We start from the raw sequence: 11145 nt of genomic DNA, 5'->3' as shown, positions 1-11145 counted from the left end.
CATAGTGACTAAACCAATGTACATTCCCACCATCAGTGTTTAAGGGTTTCCTTGCACCATCATCCACATTTTATTACTATTTTTAATTAATTAACTAATTTACATCCCAATCACAGCTTCCCTTCCCCCCTTCCCTAGTTCCTCTCATTTGTTGAAGTTGCTTTTTTTCCCCATTGTATAGTTTTGACAAAAAATAAAGCGTCCGTAGGTGTGTGGGTTTATTTCTGAGTCTTCAATCCTATTTCTCTGATCAACTTGTCTGTTTTTAAGGAAATATCACACAGTTTCTATTACTACTGTTTTTTAGAATAGCTTGAAATGAGGTATGATGATACCGCTAGAATTTCTTTTATTGTACAGGATTGCTTTAGATATCCTAGCATTTCTGGTTTTTCTCTATGAAGGTGAGTATTGTTCTTTCAAGGTCCTTAAAAAATGTATTGGAATTTGATTGCAGTTGCATTGAATATGTAAATTGATTTTGGTAATTTTTATGATATAGTATTTAAATTGATATGGCCATTTTTACTATGTTAGTCCTATTGACCCATGAGCATGAGAAATCTATTTTCTGATGTCTTCTTCAGAGACTTGAAGTTCTTATACAGGTATTTCACTTGCTTGGTTATTGTGATTATTCTGGAGTGTTGTTTCTTTAATTTTTTTCTTCTACCTATTTATTGTTTGTGTAATGGAGGGGTAATGATTTTTTCAGTTAACTTTTTATTTAGCCACTTTGTTGAAAAAGTTTATATGCTGTAGGAATTCTGTATTAGAATATATGGGGTCACTTATGTATTTTATCATATCATCTGTGAATAGTCATACTTTGAGTTCATATTTTTCAAATTTTCCCCTTAATCTCCATTAGTTGTCTTAAAGCTATGGCTAAATATTTAAGTACTATATTGAATAGGTAATGAGAGAGTGGGCAGCCTTTTCATGTCCATGATTTTAGTAGAATTGCTGTAAGTTTCTCAGTTTAATTTGATGCTGGTTATCAGCTTGCTGTATATTGCCTTTATTGGGTTTATGTATTGGCCCTAAAACTTTGATCTCTCCAAGACTTTTATCATGAAGGGATGTTGGATTTTGTCAAAGGCTTTTTCAATATCTAATGTGATAATAATTTTTTCCCATTTAGTGTTTTTTTGTGTACTACATTGATGGGTTTTTGTATGTTGAACCATTTCTGCATCCCTGGGACGAAGCCTTCTTCATCATGGAGCATGATGTTTTGGATATGTTCTTGGATTTGGTTTGCATGAATTTTTGAATATTTTTAATCAATGTTCATAAGGGAAAATGGTCTGAAATTCTTTCATTGTTAAGTCTATTTGTGGTTTATGTATTAGAGTGACTGTGATGTCATGAATGAGTTTGGCAGTATTCCTTCTGTTTCTATTCTTTGGAGTAATTTGAGGCATATTGGTATTAGCTCTTCTTTGATCATCTGGTAGAATTCTGTGCTAAAGTCATCTGATCACATTTTTCCCCCTTGGGAGAAGTTTAACGACTGCTTCTATTTCTTTAAAAGGGTTAGGAGTCTACTTAAAATGTTTACATAGTTTTGATTTAATTTTGGTAAGTGGTATCTATCTAGAAAATGATTCATTTTATGGTTTTTAAATTAAGACTTATTTCCTCAGTATCTGATGCAATGTTTCCCTTTTCATTTCTGATTTTGTTAATTTGGATATTCTCACTCCACCTTTTAGTTAGTTTAACTAAGCATTTGTCATTTTTATTTTCTAACAAAAACATAAACGAATAAACAGACAAAACCAAACAACAAAACACCTATCCAGGATTACTTGTTGTTCTAGCTATTTCTAGTTTATTCATTTCAGCCCTGAATTTGATTATTTTCTGTCATTTATTTCTCTTGATTTGTTTGTTTGCTTGTTTGTTTGTTTGTTTGTTTGTAGAGTCTTCAGGTGTGCTGTTAAGTTGCTTGTATGTGATTTCTTCAATTTCTTTATGCATACTCTTAATGTTGTGAATTTTTTCTTAGTATTGTTTTCACTATATCACATGTCTTTGGGTATGAAGTGTCTTCATTTACTTTGAATTATAGAGATTCTTTAATTTCTTTCTTTATTTAAGCCTTGGTCATTGAGCAGAGAGTTGTTTGGTTCCTATGAATTTGTAAGCTTTCTTAGTTTCTGTTTTTGTTGAAGTCGAGCTTTAATCTATGGTAATGCTGATAAGATACAAGGGGATTCAATTTTCTTGTTTATGTTGAAGCTTGCTTTGTGACACAGCAGATGATCACTTTTGGAGAAGGTTCAGTGAGGTGCTGTAAAAGAGGTAAATTCTTTTGTGTGTGGGTGAGAAATTCAATAGATGTCAGTTAGGACCATTTAGTTCATAATATCTTTTATTTTCATATTTTTCTCTGTTTAGGGTCTGCCTGGATGACCTGTGCATTGGTAAGAGTGGAGTGTTAAAAATCTTCCCCTTTTAATGTATAGTGTACAATGTGCGATTTAAGCTTTAGTCATGTTTCTTTTGTGAATTTGGGTACCCATGCATTTGGGACATAGTTATTCAGAATTGAGCTATCATCTTGATGGATTTTTCTTTTGACAAATATAAAGTATCTTTTCCCATTTATGTTGGTTAATTTTGCTTGAACATCTATTTTATTAAACATTAAATCTTGCTTCTTCAGTCTATTTGGAAATCTTTTTTCCAGCCCTTTATTCTGAGTTAATGTTTATTTTTGATGCTGAGGTATATTTTTTACATGCAACAAAATGATGGATCCTATTTTCACATTTACTCTGTTAGCCTATGTTGTTTTATTGTGGACTTGAGTCCACTAATGTTGAGACATATTTGATGACCAATGATTGTTAACTCCTGTTATTTGATGTTATTTTGATCATATAATCTCTCTCTCCCTCCTCTTCTCTCTCTCTCCCAACTCTCCCTCTCTCCCTCCTCTCCCTCTCCTTCTCCCCCACCTCTCTCTCTCTCTCTCTCTCTCTCTCTCTCTCTCTCTCTCTCTCTCTCTCTCTCTGTGTGTGTGTGTGTGTGTGTGTGTGTGTGTGTGTGTGTGTTGCTTTCCTTCTTCTGGTGTTGTTGGTACAGGATTATTTCTTCTATTTTCTTGGTTATAGTTAGCCTCCTTGGGTTGGGGGGGTTTTTAATTAGTTTCTTCTATAGTGCTAGATTTGTTGATAAATATTTGTTTACATTTTCCTTGCAATATCTTGTTTTCTTCATCTATTGTGATTGAAAGTTTTGATAGGTATAGTAATATGGGCTGTCATCTGTGGTTTCTTAGAGACTGCAAAACATCCATCCAGGCTCTTCTGGATTTCAGAGTCTCTGTTGAGAAATCAGGTCTAATTACAATAGGACTGCCTTTATATGTTACTTGGTCTTTTTCCCTTGTAACTTTTTTATAGTCTTTCTTTATTCTGCATATTTAGTATTTTGAAAATTATGTGGCAGGAAAATTTTCTCTTATGGTCTAATCTATAAGCATCTCTTTCTTTAGTTTGGGGAAATTTTCTTCTATGATTTTGTTAAAAATATTTCCTGGTCCCAGAGATGGGAAGCTGCTTCTTCTATTCCTCCATTTCTTAGGTTTATCTTATCATAGTGTCCTTGAATTCCTATATATTTTGTGTTAGGAACTTTTACATTTAACATTTTTTGGCTGATATATCAATTTCTTCAATTATATCTTCTATGCCTGAGATTCTTTCTTCCATCTTGTATTCTCTTGGTGATGCTTGCATCTTACAGATCCTCTTCTCTTTCCTAGGTTTTCCATGTTCAAGATTCCCTAAGTTTTTGTTTTCATTACTGCTTCTATTTTCATTTTCAGGTCCTGAACAGTTTTATTCATTTTTTACACTGGTTTGCTTTTATTTTTTGTATTTCATTAAGGGGTTTCTTAATTTCTTATTTAAAGTTCTCTATCATCTTTATACATTTGGATTTAAGGTCATTTTGTTATGCTTTGGCTGTGCTAGGATATAAAAGGCTTGCTGTAGTAAGCTAGTTGGCCTATGGTGGTGCCAAATTGCCCTGTATGTTGTTGATTGTGTTCTTGTGCTGGCCTTTAGCCATCTTGGTTGTCCCTGGTAGTCCCAGATGCTGGCTGGCCTCTGAGAATGCAGGCAGACTTGTGGAAATGGTGTGCAGAGGACAGGATACAGTTTGCAGCTTCTTGGTGTACCTAAGGGGACCAGGTAAGCAAGGGCCTGGGACAGAGACCTACCTGGTTGTCCCAGATGTTGGTAGGCCTGGTTGTCCCTGGTTCATGGAGATGTCTGGAAATGCAAGCAGAGTTGGATGTCCCTGCTGTCAGCAGGCATCCAGAAAATGCTGTTTGAGTCATTCTGACTAAAGTGAGGTGAAGAGTCAGTATAAACTTGATTTGCATTTTTCCATAGCTAAGGGGAGAATAATTTTTTCCATATTTATTGGTCTTGGTTTTCTTTCTAAGTTTAGGTCTCTCAATAGCCACTATATCTGCAATTACTTCCTCCACCGAAATACTGAAGCCCTTAAAGTCATTCATAAATGTTAGAGTAAGCTTTTGCCTAAACTCCTGTTTCTGTTGATATTTTGACCTCTTTTTATAAATCACAAATGTTCTTAATGAATCTAGGGTTGTAAATCTACTACAAAGGTTTATAACTTGCTTTGCTCAGAATTCTCCAGAAGATTCACTATTTGTAACAGTCACAATAAAACCTAAAATTTGGAATTGCTCCTTGATGTTCAAGCAGAAAAAATGGGATGTTATGTTAACATTATGAAAATAGTTCTAACCTCATTTTATGTCTCCATCAGAGCTCATGAATGACTAAATGCATCATCTACATGCAGTTATATTTTTAAAGGATTATGTTTTTCTGAATAGTAGTTATCAAAATCAATTTTAAAACCTCAATAAACTATGTAGTAAACAGATGTTCCATTATGCAAGTGTTGTTTTTGCATTTATAGTTCATGTCTATGATAGATTTAGCCTAACTCTTAATAGTTCTAGAATGCTGAGAATAATAATGAGCTTTGGTTTCAACTAAAGTGATTGGTTATATAAGTTCCTGATGCAGCAGTTAATTTATGCAATCAGGTATCCTCTGAAAAACTCTGGATCACTTGCTGTAACTTCAACATCAGCACTCTCAAACTCACTACATGCTTCAACTTATGAAGATGGTGTATGTCCTTACTCTTCCTGAACCATACTCTGATAGTTTCTCCATTTTATCTTCACCATTAATACTTCTTTTAGCTTTCAGATACCTAGACATTGTGAATTGGACTTTGGCTTAGGTGAATGCTATATCTGATTTCACTTATCTAGATCACCAAAACTTTCTTTCTGTTAACAGTAAGGCTATTCCCTGAAGAAATGCTTTTAATTTCCTCCAAGAACTTTTAATTTGCATTTGCATCTTAGCTAGCTGCCACAAGAGGTTAACTTTGTGATGTCTTGGCTGTTATCATACATGTCATTTACTAAGGTTTATCATTTCCAACTTTTGATTGAAGGCAAAAGATGAGTGATTATTCCTTTTAATACTAACATAGAAATCACTGTAGCATTATCAATTGGTTTCATTTAAATAGTTATACACATCTGGGAAGAGAAAGCCCCGAGGAGAAGGAATGGGATAGGATTGGATGGAGTGTAGGTAAAACACACAGATTCATTAAGTTATATTAGCTTTCTTGTATTTCTTTCATATTTTTAAAGCATGAACAACATTCATTCAAATAAGCAGGTAGGCAATTGACAATAAGGAATACAGCTGTAGTGGTAGGGAAGTGTAGTGATGCCACCCCCTCCCCCAATCAGACAGGAGCTGATCTGATGCAATCACAATAGGGCCTTTTTATTTGAGCTAGCTTGGGCCTCCTAGCACACCATCATCATACAGGACAGTTTTGATGGTGGGGAGTCCTGGATGTCTTTCAGGGCAGACTTCATAGAAAGCTATAAGTGGGAGGGAGGGTGTCTAAGTATCTAATTGGAGAGCTACTATAGCCTTTAACATAATTGGCTGATGCTGGGAGTCCTATTATAAACTTAATTTTTGTTTTCTTCTACATTTGGTAGTTATTAGGCAGGGCTTGGGCTTGTAACCTCAGGGGTTACAGATCTGTTGGGATAATAACCTGGAGACACTGGTCATGTTGGGGATATAACTTGGAGACACAGGTCTTGTTGAGGGTGAGCCTAGAGACTGGATCTAGGCTCACATTTTGTTGCAGGGTAAATTGGAAACTAATATATGGTATTGGCCTGTTAATTTACCTGAGTTTAAACTTAGGTCAGGTTTTCTAAAATGGAGTCTGAGTTTAAAAGATTTGACCTCTTATGGCCAATAGCAATTTGTGTACAGAGAACCACATTGAAATGCATAGTCCATCTACTTCCAGCCCTGAGGTTTTTGTGACTATGAACAGAGGAGTAACATTGGAAACTGAATCCTGAAAAAGCTATTTCTAAAATTAAATACTAAAATGGTAAGACAGCCATTTTCTGTTTACTCAACATGTAGGGGAAGGCAAAGACCCAGTACATCGACTTCCTTGGATTGAGATCCTCGTAATTTATAATTTCACAGCCAAGACTGCCTGTCTATATCTAAGATACAGTGTGTGTTGTTTACTTTTGTTTGGTAGTCTTTAGAAAAGGAAAATCACAGTTTTCTTGTTAATTGACATTTCTTGTTTTCTAAAGGTATCTTTGAAGATTCAGAAATACTCATGTGAAGGGGAAATATTTGGCACAGGAGGGAAAATCAAGCTGATCCTGTTAAACACAATTCCCCTTCCTTTGTCCACTGATAATCCATTATTTTTAGTAATAAAGAAACTTGGCATGCTGCCACTACAGAGGTGCCTGGATTATGTTTAAATGACAGGTTCGTTAGTTTGCCCCTCCATTACTTGGAAGGTAATCCCATTAGACTATATTTACTAGCTATTGTATGCCCAGCTTTTCATAACTGTTCAGAAACAGTGGCATCCAAAGAATAATATGTAAAAGATTGTGTGCATATGTGCATGTGCATACATACATGTATATATGTATGTGTGCATGTATGTAAAAGCAAAGTTGTCATGTGTTAAAGAAGAGACACCTCAATAAAGTGAGGAAAAAAGTAAGCTATAAAACTATAGAGCCACCTCACTTCAAAAAAAAGTTACTTTGAAGTTTTTATTTGAGCCCCAATTTACAGCGATAAAATATCTGAAAGTGACAGGTATCTATCCCTCTACTGTCTGGTTGACCTTAGTTGTGCGATGTCTCGTAATCCTTCCAAGAAAGATTTACCCCCAAAGCTATTTGATATTTTTTAAGAAATGGCATCACCAGCTACTCATGTCAGGATGTTACTAATTACCCTCAAGTCTCCATTTCTGACTCTCTTCATTGTGCCCACATCCTTCTTTTTTTCTTTATCTTCCATTTCCTACCACTACCTCCTCTTAATGATACTCAAATCTCTGAGTGTCTGGGGTTGTCAATGGGAGGAGTGCTACATTTTGCTTGTGTGTGCTGGACAGGAGTCATCTTAGGCATGGTTTACTCCTCCCTCCTAGGCCTGTTCAGTACTTGATTGGTGATCATCAGGCTAGCTTCCTGTCCAGCCCCTATGGTGACAGTCTGGTGGTCCTTAGGCTCGATGCTCACACCAGCTTCCTGAGTGGCCCTATGTGTGGATTGTTTATCACAGCCTCACTCCTGCTTGAGGGCACTGAGTCCCAGGTGGGTGTTTGTGTGTGTGTGTGTGTGTGTGTGTGTGTGTGTGTGTGTGTTTTTCCATCTCTGGCTTGCTTCCAGGTTCTGGTCCTGGGAGCCATCAAGGCCTGAACAACACCAGAGTAGTAGTTCTCTTAGGATAACTCCCTGTCTTGGCAAAGTACTGGTAGTCTTCTCAGGCTTTTTTCAGGGAATTTTAGGTTAGTAGTCATTCAGATGTCCATAGGTCAAAACACTGAGCATAGATAAAGCCTTTCTCCTCTCTGCCACCTACTGACACATAAGTGACACAGCAGCCACACCTGCATCACTTCTAGGGACAATTGTCACCATGTTTTTTATACTTTTATTTAAGTGGATGTTAGAAATCACTTCTAGGGAGTCTCAGTTTTGTTTTAGTATATTTTGTCCAGAATTTCTAGTTGCTAATTTCAGGCAGTTTAATTCCATAGGATCTATTCAGCTATTTTTAACTATTCTAAAAGCTAAAATTAGACGTAGATTTTTCTTTTAATTGCTTTTTTATTTTTTTATATTTTTATGTTGGCCCTGAATTTATGTCAATTCTCCTGCCTCTGCCTCACAAGTGTTAAGATTACAGGTGTGAGATACCACATCCAATCTTGTAATGTATATAAGGCAATCACACGTTATTTTTCTTCGTCTTGTTGTAATCATTAGCAATGGCATTATACAAACAATTATGATTTAAATAAGTGAGTCCTGAAACATAAAATACAATCTGGCCCTCTGGGTACCCAGCAAGCCCAGCAACTGAGACATATGTCCCATCCTTCCTGACCTCCATCCTCTGGTACGCACCTCTACCTGCAATCCTGGATCTTCACTACACTTCTCAGGCTACAGCTCTGCCTGCTTCCCAGGAGGCCTGCCACTGCCCTGGACAACAAGGAATGGCCAGTTCTATTTACAATCATAGAGACCTGTTACTTCTAAGGTATACAAGGCCAGTCAAAATCAGAGACAACCAGATGGCTCACAATAAGCACAAGAACATAATAGCCAATGCAAGATAAACAAACTGAAAGAAAAAAATTGCATGATCATCCCATTAGATGCTGAAAATCCTTTGACAGCATCCAACACCTTCATGTTTAAAGCAGACTTTCTGAAGATCAAATATGAAGACGTTTTTATGTTAGAAGTTAGTATGGTTTTGTCAAGAGACAAATTATCTACCTTGTGTCATATTAGTATTGAAGTTTTATATAGATAGTCTATATTTTATTTTCTGTCCTTACACTTACAGTAAGTTGTCAATTCCCAGTTTGTGAACTTTAGTTACTAGATAATGCTCTCATAGCTAACCTAGAAAGATTGTCTTCCCTGATTGTACATTTCTTCTAAGCCTTATTTCCATCCTAGTGCACATGAAGGTTTACAGAACTGTATTTGCAGCTTTTATTTTCTAGAGGGCTCAAAATTACTTCTATAAATTTAGGAATTCTATAAAATTCTTATTAGGAATTATGAAATCATCTATTTGTCTGCACAGAATTACTATGTGAAAGAGCATCTTCATATTTGATCTTCAGAAAATCTGCCAAATAAGGTGAGCTGTGCCCAAGAATCATTAGGGTATGTAATAGTGACAGAAATGGCTTATCAGCAGCAAGATGCAATCCTGGGATAAACTCTCTAAAGATCCTGAATTCTTAGAGCCCACTCATTGCAGGCCCTGCAAAATGGTGAACTGTCTCCAGAAAAGTCACTGCACGCCTTAGATAGCTTCTGGAAAAAATCCAGCTATACAGCTCTTAGATATATACCCAAAAGATGCTCCATTATACCACAAAGACAGGTGTTCTACTATGTTAATAGCAACTTTATTTCTAATGGCCAGAATTAGAAACAACCTAGATATCCCTCAACTGAAAAATGGATATAGAAAATGTGGCTCATTTACACAATGGAGTACTCTCAGCTATTAAAAACAAGGACATCATGCAGACAAATGGATAGGGTTAGAAAATATCATCCTGGGTGAGGTAACCCACACTCAAAATGATGGACATGGTATGCACTCACTTATGAACAGATGATAGCCGTAAAGTACAGGATACCTACACTACAATCCACAAACCCAAAGAAGCTAAAAATGAAAGAAGGCCCAGGTGAGGAGGCATGAATCTCACTTAGAAGAGACTTGTCAATGAGTCATAGCAGGCAGATGGAGGGAGAGAACTAGGTGGGAGAGGGAATGAGGAGAGGAATGGGGACATTTAGGATCATGTTGTGGGGGGAAAGAAAGAGGGCCAGAGGGCCAGAAGAATGAATAAAACTCTTGGGGGTAGAGGGGGTGGATGGGTGGGGGGCACCTGTAGGATGTGCCAGAGACCTCGGATGGGGTAGACTTATAGGAGTCTATGGGGGTGACTTTAGCTGAGACAGCAGTGGGGATATGGAACCTGAAGTAATCACCTCTTATAATCAGGACAGGAGGGATAAGGACACCAATCCACCCACAAAACTTTTGACCCAAAATTTGTTCAGTCTACAACAGGGAATACAGGAACAAAGATAGAACAGACGCTGAGAGTGGCCAACCAATAACTGGCCCAATGTGAGACCCATCCTGTGGGCAAGGATCCCTCACACTATTAATGATACTCTATTAAGCTTGCAAACAGGAGCCTAGCATAAATGCCCTCTGAGAGGCTCCACCCAGCAGCTGACTGGAACAGGTGCAGAGACCCACAGCCAAATATTGGATGGAGTTTGGGGAATCTTATGGAAGCATTAGGGGAAGAATTGTAGGCCCTGAAGGAGTAGGAACTCTAAAGACCAACAGAGTCAACTAACCTAGACCCTTGTGGGCTCTCTAAACCACCAGCCAAAGAGCATACATGGACTGGACCTAGGACCTCAGCACAGATGTAGCAGAAGTGCAGCTTGGTCTTCATGCAGTTCCCAAACAACTGAAGTGGGGGCTGTTCCCCCTAAAGCTGTTCCTGTCTGTGGATCTATTCTCCTAAGTGAGCTGCCTTGTTTATCCTGAGTGGGAGAGGACACATCCACCCCTGTAGAGACTTCATGTGCCAGAGTTGGGAGATACCCAGAGACTGGGGCTAGAGGTCTTTACCTTCTTAAAGAAAAAGGGAGGGAAGATAGAGGATGGCTATGCAAGGGTGGAACTGGGAGTAGGGGGCAACAATCAGGATGTAAAGTGAATAAATAATTAATGGGGAAAATAATATGATTATTAATAAAGAATCCATGTTTTTATGTCTGCTTGCTATTAATATGATGATTATGTGCAGATTAGTTGTTAATATTATTGACTTTTCTGAGATTTCACTCTTCGATTTTGAAAGATGGATGTCTAACTTAACTTCAGTTTTTCTGAAATGTTCAGTATATAAAATTACCAAATTTTGTGA

At 37.1% G+C, this 11145-nt stretch overlaps 1 non-coding gene across 1 annotated transcript; it reads right to left on the bottom strand.

Annotated features, from left to right (window-relative positions):
* Positions 1-7936: 7936 nt before the first annotated feature.
* LOC120101294 (small nucleolar RNA SNORA17) lies at positions 7937-8068 on the bottom strand. Its single transcript, XR_005501669.1, has one exon. It is a non-coding gene; the product is annotated as a small nucleolar RNA SNORA17 (small nucleolar RNA).
* Between the last annotated feature and the right edge of the window lie 3077 nt (positions 8069-11145).

The sequence above is a fragment of the Rattus norvegicus genome, chromosome 2 (assembly GCF_036323735.1).
Source record: "Rattus norvegicus strain BN/NHsdMcwi chromosome 2, GRCr8, whole genome shotgun sequence".
Lineage (NCBI taxonomy): Eukaryota > Metazoa > Chordata > Mammalia > Rodentia > Muridae > Rattus > Rattus norvegicus.
The sequence above is the reverse complement of the archived record's forward strand: the minus strand, read 5'-3'. Positions and strand labels throughout refer to the sequence as shown.